The following is a 12,270-nucleotide window of genomic DNA, read 5'->3' on the forward strand; positions in this document are numbered from 1 at the left end:
CAGTAACATCAGTAAAATCAGTAACATGTCATACAAGGATAGGGATGCAGAATAACTCTGGGGAATTACAACGGACATCAACGGACATCGCACAGCATAGTCTCGAAGCATTTTATGAAACATCACATTTATATAGTAAAAATGTGTCATACGTGACTTCATACTACATGGCAAACTAAGAAAACCTACGTTGGATTGTGGTTGGTTTGAATGAAATATCTAAGTATGCTTTCTATAAGGGGTTGGGTTGTGATTGGATCTCTATAGTCAGGTGGACAACCTGTGCCCAACCCTAGTGCAAGTCATCTTCATCAGTTAAGTACACTGTACATCATTGGGTCTTAAACTATAATGCCTTTAGTTATATGGCTGTCTACAATTGTTTTGGCATGCTTGTGCCCTTCTGGAACATTTGGCTCACTAGCAGCACGTAAGCTTGTACCCCTGGTGCTGGTGGGTGGACTTGACCATATCTCCCCACCCAATTAGCCCATCATCTCTCAACATTCATGCCATCTGCCATTCAGATTGTCTTTGAACTTGGCCTTGCAAAGTGTCACTGCTCCTGAGAATAAATGGGAGTATAGGCACATCCTTATCGTAGCTCAGGTCTGCACATCCACTCCTATTTCCATCCTTGACTCACATGACAGGAGACAGTATTTCGTCCTTTTTTGCAGCATTTAATTGTCTTGAATTAATAAACTTGGCACTCATGGTATTCTTTCCTCGCACCTTAACAAGGGCTGATTCAGCTTCTCACGTCCACTGTTCTTCAAGAATACATAACCAGTTCTTGGCTTCTCCATCCTTTGACACTATGCCAGAAAACTATTTCCAATCTCTCCTTGATTTTCAGCTGTTTTCTTACTGCGACACTCAACCTTCCGATCCTTCCTTCTCCGTGGGTCTTTGCTTACTAAATATGAGAGTCCAACATCCTGAATTCTATATAATGGCGGCACCGCCTGCATTCTATTCACTACTTATAGCCAGCTGTTATGATTCCTTCATCTACTTGCGTTGCAGCATCTGTACAGTTATAAAACGGCTTGCCAATTCTAGAATGGCTGGCAGTGGAGTAGCAGCTTAACTCAACTGCTCTGGACCTCTCCCTGAAGATATTTACAAGATATTGATATGAATTCCAAGAAAAAGATTGGAGAAGCAGAAAATCCTGCCTCAAAGAAACCCAAGCAGGTTCCTGAGATGGAAGATACCCCAAGTATTCAGGATGTCTACAAAATCATTCTTCAAGTGGCCCAGGATGTGATTGACATCAAGCTGACCATAGCTGGACTTAATTTGAAAACTGATCAGCTGGATGGTAAGGTCACAGACTTGGAAAAATCTTCTTTGACTATGAGCTCAAATATTACTGGCAGCTTCCAGGCGTACAATAATCTGAGATCCGACTTGAAGAAAGAAAAAGAACAACGCTTGGATTTGGAGTTGAGGATCAGGGCTAGAAACATCAGATTGGTTGCAGTGGACAATTCTGCTGGTGATGATGAGGACTTGCCTTCCTTGGTATTTCAGGTTTTTAAGGAAAGTTTTCACTCTACTACAATCAACATGGGAGACATTGATAATATTTCCAGGATTGGTAAACATCAGGGGGACAAAGCAAGGCATGTTTTGGTTTCCTTTTTGAATCAAAGGTCAAAGGAATGCTTGATGAAGGCTGCCAGATTGGCTGGGAATGCCTCTTTTTTAAAGGTAAATCTGTTTTTATTTACCCTGACTACCCCAAGGAAATCCTGCTCCTGGAAAGATCATTTAGGAGTGCTAAAGACTTGGCCAGACATCTTACTCTACGGGCCTTTCTCAGCAGAAATAATGTCTTTACTGTTGTGTTTCCTGATGGTGATAAGAGCACTTCTGACCCTGGGCAGGCTCTTGATTGGTTGGAGACATATAAGAGGGGTCTTCCTGTGCCCACTCTTATCAGTGACTGAACTTGGATTTGCTTGTGCCTCCCCCCATCCTCACCCCCCCCCTCCATGGGCCATGGTTTTGTTTTTATTCATATCTCTTTTCTTCATTTTTTGGTCAATGGTTGCCGTGTATTTTAACATGTAAAATGGCGCCGATAAAGGAGGCAGTTAACGTGCCATGTTTTTAAAAATGCTCTGGAACGTCATCTCTACTGTGAGCCTTCGATATGTTACGTTGCTTATGACTTACTAAGAATTCACCTTCACAGCCTCGGTCAGTGTTCCAGATTGATTCCGGGTTGGTTTGAGGAGGGGACCATTCAGTGGTGACGTACGACGCACAACACACCCATCAGCTGATCTTGCTGGCAGTCTACGATTCATTTTAATGGAGCGAGTGGGGGCCGGCCGTGCATATGTTGGAGCCGCGGGTGATGATGGTGCGGGTCTGCCCATGTGCATTGCAGGCTTTAGCGGTCAGCTGTGAGTGTGGGCAGACTACTTTTGCCCTGCTGCTTCATGGAGTTCCCAAGTATGAAATGGAACCATTGTCGGCATACCTCCAGTCAGTGCTCCATTTCAGAGGTATGGCCGGTGAAAGTGAGGGGGCTGGCAGGGGATTGCTGCTAGAGTCAATATGACAGGATGTGGGGCTGGGTGCTTAACGTTCTTGACATGCCGGCGGTAGCTTCTGAATGGGCCTTCACCTGATGCTGCCTTACGTCAATGGAATCCAATAACAACTTACAAATGACGGTGCTGGGCTCTGGCAGACTGAAGCCTTGAGTGCTTCCCGGCTGTGTGTTTCTTTCCGGAATGGATGAGGCATTGCCGTGTTGGGTAATTTGGATGTTCTTCTCAGCCTTGGCAGGATGTTGTCATTCTCGGAACAGCAAGTGGAAGTGTGGATATTATTCAAACTCACCTCACTCACGAATCACGAGTGCGCAGTAAATCTGCTCAGGCACCCGAAGCCCACTGCCTGCACCACGCCGCCGAAAGAGCCTCCCAAAATGGCCGCCGCCATTGTTTACTGCGTTGCCTAGCAACGCGTCTCGTTCTTCTGCGTGCCAGTCCGCCGGCAGGCGGAAGCCGGCCCAATCGAGGAAGGCCCAGAGAGCAAGGCCCTTCCTGTTTGCCCCTGTTCGCCTCTGGAGTCACGGAGCCGGCCCTCCCTGGACTCGAAGGCTACGTGAGTAGAACACTTCACACCAAGACTGCTCTGCATTGCCCCCAGACTCTGAATTGCGTAAATCACGATATGATTCTATCTTGTAAGTCACTCCTTGTACCAGTAACTTTGCCTACGTCTGCACATGTCGCATTGCAGTGCTAAAATCTTATACTCATGATTCAAAATGCCTCATTACGTAATTGTAGACAGTGAATGCTTTTTGCACATTTCTGCCATCTGACATCCTCTAGGCAGCTAGCGCCTCGCACTACCAGAACCACCGCTGCTCAGTCTCGCCTCCCTGCACGTGCACAACAGAGTACTCCAGCATGTTACCAGGGCTGCACCACTAGATTAACACTCTACTACTCATAGGCACACTCCTCGCCACCACAATATATGGACGACATTATCTACACTCTTGCTTACCTAGCTCCAGCATCATGACGCCGTCCAACACAAACTCAACACCTTCTCACTCTAGTCCCGGCACCACCAATCCTCACACCTCTATACTTAATAGCTGCACCAGACTGTGCAGACTGAGGACGCGCACACTACCTAGGTCCTTCTCTTCGCAACACATCCCAACATCACACAGAAACTATAGACTAGGTTCCCGCACATCCGTCTCCCACAACCTTATGGCCAGGATTCCTCACATCCTCACACCGTGTACTAGCCTCACACCCACTCCTAAACCATCCATCCCATCCAACCTCAAGCAGAAAAAACAAACAAAACAGCAGCCTCCCAACAGAAGTCAGGTAGCGCCAATACTCAAATGCGCATTACTTAACACTCGATTGCTCACTGCCCATGCCTTAGAAATCAATGAGCTCATCTCCAGTCTCGACTCGGACCTTCTAGCCATCACAGAGACCTGGCTACATGAAGCTTCAGGCCCCGCCATTACTTTAGCTGTGCCAGTAGGCTACTCCATCCTTAGGCAAGACAGACCTACAGAATCAGGGGGGGGTTGCCCTAATCTATAAAGACATCCATCATATCAGACCCACACCCCGCACATGGGAAGGGAATGCAGACATACTATCGGCCAAACTACCCCTCTCTCACAACAACACCATTAACATTTATGTCATCTACCGGCCCCCAGGACTCCCAGCCGATTTTCAAGGGCAAATCACGCACATTCTCAGCGAAAACTCCACCAAAACCTTACTCCTAGGTGATCTTAATCTAGGCTATAACGACCCCAAGGACAAAACAGCAACCTCCTTCCTCAAGGACCTCTCCAACCTAGACTTCACACAAAAAATAGTGTCACCCACCCACACCAAAGGCAGAACTCTAGATTGGCTGGCCGACCATAACTGCAGCTCCTCTATCACATCCAATACATTCCTCCCTTGGACAGATCACAGCTGCATACAATTCTCTATCCCCACGATACCTACCAAAAAAACACCAGTACATAAATCTGCCACCTTAGCCAGAAGCTCCAAAATATTAACTGCAGGCAATGTACGCCCCCTTCTCAACACCCCATGCCTCGCCCCACCTTTCCCACAAGATCCTAACATCCTAGCAGGCATACTCAAGGATACGCTCACCAATGCTATAAATTCCATTGCTCCTCTAGAAGAGAAAAAAGAAAAAAAGTCTTTCCATTCAAACGCATGGTTCACAGAGGACCTCCAAGCTCTGCGTAACAAAAAGCGCCAAGCACTTAAAAATTGGCAGGCCAACCCATGTGACATCACCAAAGACTTATTCAAAGACACCGCAAAAAAATACAAAACCGCCATCTTCAATGCCAAATCTGAATCATACAACCGTCGAATATCAGACTCGAAGTGCCACTCAAGAGAACTCTTCTCCATCTTTAAAGAGCTCACAGTGCGTCCCACTTCCACTAACGAGATCATTAAGGATGAAGGCTGGTGCAACAGTATTCAAGCCGCCATGCTCAACAAAATAGACCTCCTACAAAACAAAATCCGTGACCACTACAATACCCTGCCGAAACAGAGTCGGCACTCAGATTCTCAATCGTCTAGCAAAACCATTAACATCCCCAAATTTGCCTTTAACGAAGTTTCAGAACTAGAAGTCCTGGACATTCTGAAACATTTGAAACCATCGACTTGCAAAGCCGATACATGCCCTCCAAAGTTAATCAAGGACTGCGCTGAACCACTTGCCCCAATCATTACTGCATTCATTAATGCCTCATTCAAGACCTGCTCTGTCCCAGACAGTCTCAAAGAAGCTTGGGTGCGCCCACTTCTAAAAAAGCCCACTCTCGACCCCACGGTGCCTAACAACTACAGACCTATAACAACAGTCCCCTTCCTTCTCAAGATTTTAGATGAAGTGGCACACAGCCAAATCCAACTATACCTTGAAACTAACTCCATCCTAGGTACCAGACAGTCAGGCTTCCGCAAAGGTCATGGAACAGAGACTGCTCTGCTGGACCTTAAAAACCAAATAACCAAGATACTGGACACAGGTAAACCCGTCCTTTTACTTCTCCTCGACCTCTCAGCGGCATTCGACCTAGTGGACCACAAGACCCTCACCTCACACTTCTCCCACTCTGCACACTTCTCTGACCAAGCCACCTCCTGGATAACATCATTTCTTGAAGGGAGGGCCATGAAAGTCTTTTCTAACACTTCTAACGCAACACCATCCATAATACACTGCGGTGTCCCTCAAGGCTCTTGTACAGCACCTACGCTATACAACTTATTCACTAAGCCCCTTTTCGATAAACTGGATGCACTTGGGATTGCCTACACCAACTACGCAGACGACACCCAAGTGCTCCTCCCACTAACAGGCTCATACCACAAAGACGCTCTGGCTCTAAAACACATATACGCCACCATTCAAGCTTGGATGGCCACTAACGGCCTATGTCTTAACGGGGATAAGACTGAAATCCTTATCCTCGGCCAAAAATCCACACTGGCCAGGCTAGATAGTCGCTATGCCAATTTCAACATCGACAACTGCACTATCCCAGTCCTATCTTCTGTGAAAACGCTAGGGGTCTACATTGATGCAACCTTGTCTATGGACAAACAAGTTAGTGCCATTGTCTCCGCATCTGCACTAAGCACTAAATTCATCAACACCATCAAACCATTCCTCTCCAAAGAAAACTGCCTATCAATAGCAAGAGCTACCATAGGCGCTAAACTTGACTATTGCAATGCACTCCTAGCCGGCACCTCTGAAAAAAACCTAAACAAACTTCAGGTCACTCAAAATAACGCTCTAAGAGCAGCCTCAAGCATCTCCAAAAGGGACCACATCTCACTGGCAAGACAATCAGTTCACTGGCTCCCTGTCAAAGAACGCATCACCTTCAAGGTACTGACTACTACCCACAAATGTATCCACCACACTGCACCATCATATCTCTCAGACACTATTCTCAGACCGACCTCATCCAGACCTACCAGACTGTGCTACACTAACCAACTCACTGTACCACGCATCAATAAGACTACAGCAGGAGGGCGGGGTTTCCCCTACATAGCACCAAAACTCTAGAACAATCTACCCCACGCTCTAAGAGCAGAATGCTCCCTCACAGCATTTAGAAAAAAACTCAAAACCTCTCTCTTTAACTAAATTTCCTCTACCTACAGCCAAACAGGCACACATTGCTAAATATTGTTATTGTCTAAACCTGCATGCTTGTATGCCTCTATGCTGTAACTAAGTCGCGCTATTCCTGTAACCAGCGCTATCTCTGTAACCAGCGCCACGATGCCTCAGGGATGATTCTGTGCGCTTAACAAATACGAATAAATAAATAAATAAATAAATAAATAATGCGTTTGAAAAATGATGGATTGGTCCCTTTTGACTGGAGTGTGCTGGGAGTTTATGCTTACCTCTTTATCCCTTACGGACACGGATTCCCAATGCAAATATTTTTATGCAGGTTTTCAACTTTCAGGGTCGTCCATTTTTGGGTCATGGGATGGGGGCTCACCTTATGCTTTCTCTGTGTATTTTGGGATTGTGACAGTTGTGTATCAGTATGGTAATGTTATACTGCAGCCTTGTTGTTTTAGCTTGGCGCCTAGTTACATGCTGCATGTTCATACGGCTTTATGGGGGGACGGGGGCTTTCGGGGTTCTTGTGGGTTGTCTTTGTTGGTTTGGGTTTCAGTTAAGCAATTTTCTTTTAATTCTTTTTGGAATGGTAATTTGTGATGCGCTATGGATTGTTTTTTATTGTGTCTGGGGAGAGGTCCTGGAGATGGTTCTAAATGTTGTTTAAGTTGTTTTTCAGGCTGAATAGACTTCACAGTCTTATCTGTTCTTTTTGTTTTTTACTTTTTGTTTTTTGTTCATATTTATGTGTGTGTCTTTTTCTGTTTATTGTTATTCTGTTACTGCTTTTCATGATTTTGAACTCACTGGTGTAATGATGTCTTCACGAACAATTGGGTCAGTCAATGATCTCTGTATTGTTTCTTGGAATGTGAATGGGGTCAATAATTTGCTGAAGAAAAAGAAAGTGTTTCACATGTTACAGGACATGCACGCTGACATCTGCTTCTTATAGGAGACTCATATTTTGGCAGAGGAAATTTCTAGGTTCGAAAAGGACTGGGTGGGTTCTGCTTATCACTCTTCCTTTTTTTCAAGGTTAAGGGGCGTGGCCATTTTGTTTCGAAAGAAGCTGCCTATTAAAATTTTAAGGGAATGTGCGGATAAGGATGGTAAGATGATCGCCTTGTTGGTTGAGATTCAGGGGGAATTGTTAACACTCTGCAATGTGTATGCTCCCACAGTGGACAATGGCTCCTTTTTTAGAATGGTTGCACAGACCCTTTTAGACTTGAATAACTCTAATATTCTACTTGGAGGGGACTTTAATACAGTGGTTGATTCTAAGCTTGATAGAAGTCAGATCAGGCGGGTGACACGGTGTGATCATCATCATCGAGCCCTTAGATCTCTCTTGGAAGAACACAATTTGAAAGATACTTGGCGTCTAGAGAACCTGGACAAGCGTCAATACAGTTTCTTTTCTAGTGCTCATGGTGTGTTTTCTAGACTTGACATGATTTTTACTGGTGGGAATGTGTTCGGAATGTATTGTCTCAAGTGATATTGGTAATATTTTATTGAGTGATCATGCCCCTGTTGTGATGCATTTGAGACTTAAATTTCGGTGTGAGAGGACTTTCTCTTGGAAACTGAACACCTCTATATTATTGGATGATGATATATTGGAGCTGATTGTTTCAGAAGCAAACTATTTTGTTATGGAGAACCGCTCAGAAGAAATCAGTGTGGCAAACACGTGGGAAGCCTTTAAATGCTGTATGCGTGGTGTTTGTTCAGGGCTGTCTAGTGGTAAATGGAAAAGAGAGGAGAGTGAAAGGCAAAATCTTGATCTACGTATTGGTGAGATTTCTCAGGATCTGATGCTTGATCCAACTGACTCAGTAAATTTGGCAATTTTGAAAAAACTTAAAAAAGAAATGGAAGACTTTTTGTCGCTGAGGGCAGAGCGTGGTTTGTTGTATTCTAAGTGTACTTATTTTGAAAAGGGTGAACGTTGTGACAAATGGCTGGCATACCGGTTGAAGAAAAGCATGTGAGAGTCAGCAATTGCTTCTATGGTTGACCGGGAGGGTAGAATTACATTTGATCCCAAGAAAATGAACTCAATTTTTCGTGACTTCTACGAGAATCTGTATAGCAATGAGGCTGGTATAACTGGTAGGGGTGAGGACTTCTTTGGCAATTTGAATTTGCCTAGGATTCGGGATACTGAACGTGATCTTCTTGGTGGCATGATAACGGTTGATGAGATCAAAAGTGTGATTTCAGGGCTGAATGTGGGTAAATCCCCGGGCCCAGACGGCCTCCCTTGTGAGCTTTATAGGATCCTTCCAAACTCGGCCTTAGAGCTCTTGAGAGATATGTTTGTTTCTAGCAAACTGGACGGGACGTTGCCTAAAAGTACTAACCATGCATCTATTTCAGTCTTTTTGAAAAAAGGAAAGGACTGTCATCATCCTGCTAGTTATCGTCCAATCAGCTTTATCAGTACCGATAATAAGATTCTTGCCAAGGTTCTTGCTATGCGCCTGGTACAGTTCTTGCCTGCTTTGATTGATGAGGAACAATCTGGATTCATGAAAAATCAGCGTACATCTAGAAATATCAGGAGATTGTTACCATGGAAATCGTGGATAGAATGGGCTGTGATGCTGCTGTCTTTTCCCTTGATGCAGAGAAAGCTTTCGACAGGGTTAGTTGGGATTACTTGTATACGGTACTGAGGAGGATGAATCTGGGTGAAGATTTTGGTTCTTGGGTTGTCTTCTTTATTCCAATCCTACTGCTGTCATTAAGACTAATGGGGTGGAATCAGAGCCTTTTTGTTTGAAATGGGGCACGCGTCAAGGAAGTCCTTTTTCTCCTCTGTTATTCATTCTAGGAATTGAGCCTCTAGCAGTTTGCATAAAAAATGACCCGGATTTACAAGGTGTTAATTGTTGGGGTGTTGTGCAAAAGGCTTGGCTTTATGCGGATGATCTCTTGTTGGTGCTGCAGAATTTGGAAGTGTCCCTGCCCTGTCTGATGAGGATTTTGTCTGATTATCACATTTGTTCAGGATACAAGATTAACCGCTTGAAGTCAGAAGTGTTGCCCCTGTCCAACAGGTGTGATAAGACTCTGGTTACGGGGCTGGGGTTTACTTGGTGTGAGGTGCGCTTGCGCTATTTGGTGGTAGGGCTGACGTATCCTGTCTCCCTTATGGTTGATGAAAACATGAGTGTGGTCATTCGGGATTGTAAAATGGATTTAGAAAGATGGTTGCTGCTTAATCTTTCCCTTTGGGGTAAAGTCAATGCCCATAAAATTAATTTGACACCCAGAATTAACTTTGTATCTAGCATGCTTCCATTGAAAATTAAGAGTTGTTATTGGAGAGATCTAGACCGTCTTGTTCAGGAATTTTTATGGGACCGAAAACCACTGAAACTTAGTCTTTGGAAGTTACAGCTTCCAGTCCATTTAGGTGGTTTAGGAGTTCTGAATTTTAGGGCCTACCATTTGGCCTTTTCTGCTCATTCTTTTGTTCCGTTTTTGAATGGTGAATTGAACAGCTAGGCGGTAGCGGAGTCGAATGCCTATGGGCCGTTGGGCCCCGGAGCCTTGTTGACCACTAATACAAAGATTTCCGGGGGTAGTTTGTTAGCAACATCATTTTTACGCACCTCATGGATTGAAGTCTTGTCATTGCTAGGTTGTGATGCATTTAAATGCAGGAGTGCCTCTATCTGGCTGAATCCTATGATTAGGTATAATTCCAGGACAGTTTTTTGGCCTGAATGGTTCTTGATGGGTATTAAACAGGTCTCTGATTTGGGAAATGATGAGCAGTGGTTGACTGCTGCTGAGCTGAGAGAGAGATGGAATTTTGAGGGTTTATCAGACTCTGCTGATAGACGCCTGAAGAGGTCTGTGGGTGAGGTGGACTGGTCTGACTCTTTGGATGTGAATATTTTTCTGGCTGGTTCTAATGGAAAGGAAGGTGGTCTGCCCAGTAGGCTTTTCAAGCTAATCGTGTCACATTATCGGAGTAATGATAATTTGCGGAGAGTTTGGAGTGAGAGAATTGGGTCTGAGATTGATATTGAGGCCTGGCAGAATATGTGTGGTAATGTCTCCTTTTGTTCGCTGAATCTGAGTGAAAGGTCTCGACAAATTAAGATTCTAAATAGAGTGTATTGGTGTCCTGAAACACTTCATAAAAGAGGCAAGACTGACAATGAAGATTGTTGGGGTTGCATCCAGGAAGTTGGGTCACTGGAACACATGCTATGGAGCTGTGTGCGAGTCCGAGATTTTAGGAATAAAGTCTGTGATGTGTGTGACAGGGTTTCGGGTGGAGGATCTGTCCTGGATTTTAGGACGGTAATCCTTGGTGATGATTCGGGGTTGGCTGATGTCAGCTCCGCCCTTAAGAAGTGTTTTTTTAGGGCGTTCATTGTGGCCAAGCGGTTGATTCTCAGAGGGTGGAAAGGTTGGGTCCCTCCTTCCTTTGAGGAATGGATCCAGGAGATGCACTGCCTGTCAAGGACAGAAAAATTGATTTACAAATTGAAATGTAAGTTATCATTATATGAGAAGGTCTGGAATGTGTTTAATGATTTCTATTAGTTTTTGTTTCTTTTTCTTAACCTTCTGTAATTTTCTGATTGTTGTTATGCTTTCGCTTCTGTACATACTAGTAAACAAATAAATAAAAAAATTAAATAAAAAAAGGCTTGCCTTTTCTGCAGTGCTCTTCACACGTGCAATCTTCATCCCGCATATAAAAGTCTTCTCGATTCATTACTTTGTCACCAGATTCTTTAAGCTCTATGTCAGGGGTCCCCAACCTTTTGGGCGCAATGAGCAAAATGTGCTTATCAAATGAAATGGTGAGCAACATCAATTTTTTGACAGAACTCATCGGCGCTCAGTGGGCTGACAAATGATTGAAGCACAATTTAGAAACGTAAAAACTTTAGACTGCTTATAAAACATTTTAATTTGCAGTATTTAATAGTTATCTAGAACATCTGCAATTCTAGCAAAGGAAAATTGCAAGGCCTTCAACTCCATTTGACATTACGTGTTTTTTTACAAGAAATGTTTAGGAAATTGAGTGTCAGTTAGGATGTTTTTAGACACATAGGACCAGTCAAGTTGTTAAAAAATATAGTAGGATTGAATTACATTACCAGGGGTTTTAGGTCCTCCAGCAAAATATCTTTTTGAAATTTCATGCAAATGTTTGGACAGTACAATTGCTCACAAATGGATTTTACCTGGGTAATTTCTGGGATCTTTAGTGGCAGATGGTGCATTTCTAAGCATACAAGATCAGAAATACTGTTCCACAGTCATTGATTACTGTATTGTGGTTTGGTTTTTCTTCAGGAATGTTATGCATTTTTCATTTCAGATTGAACAAAGAGCTAACACTATCCTCTCTTGAGTTAATTTTCAAATGACCAGGGTCGGCACCACAAAGATTTCCGACAGTCAGAGGGGCTCGTTGGCGATGCTCAAGGTCAACAAGGAGGCACTGGAAATAATTACTATTTCACATGAAATTAAGATATTCACTTAAAACTAATAGTTTTATGTTCAATGCAG

Source organism: Ambystoma mexicanum, chromosome 12 (assembly GCF_040938575.1).
Source record: "Ambystoma mexicanum isolate Mex_15411 chromosome 12, UKY_AmexF1_1, whole genome shotgun sequence".
Classification (NCBI taxonomy): domain Eukaryota; kingdom Metazoa; phylum Chordata; class Amphibia; order Caudata; family Ambystomatidae; genus Ambystoma; species Ambystoma mexicanum.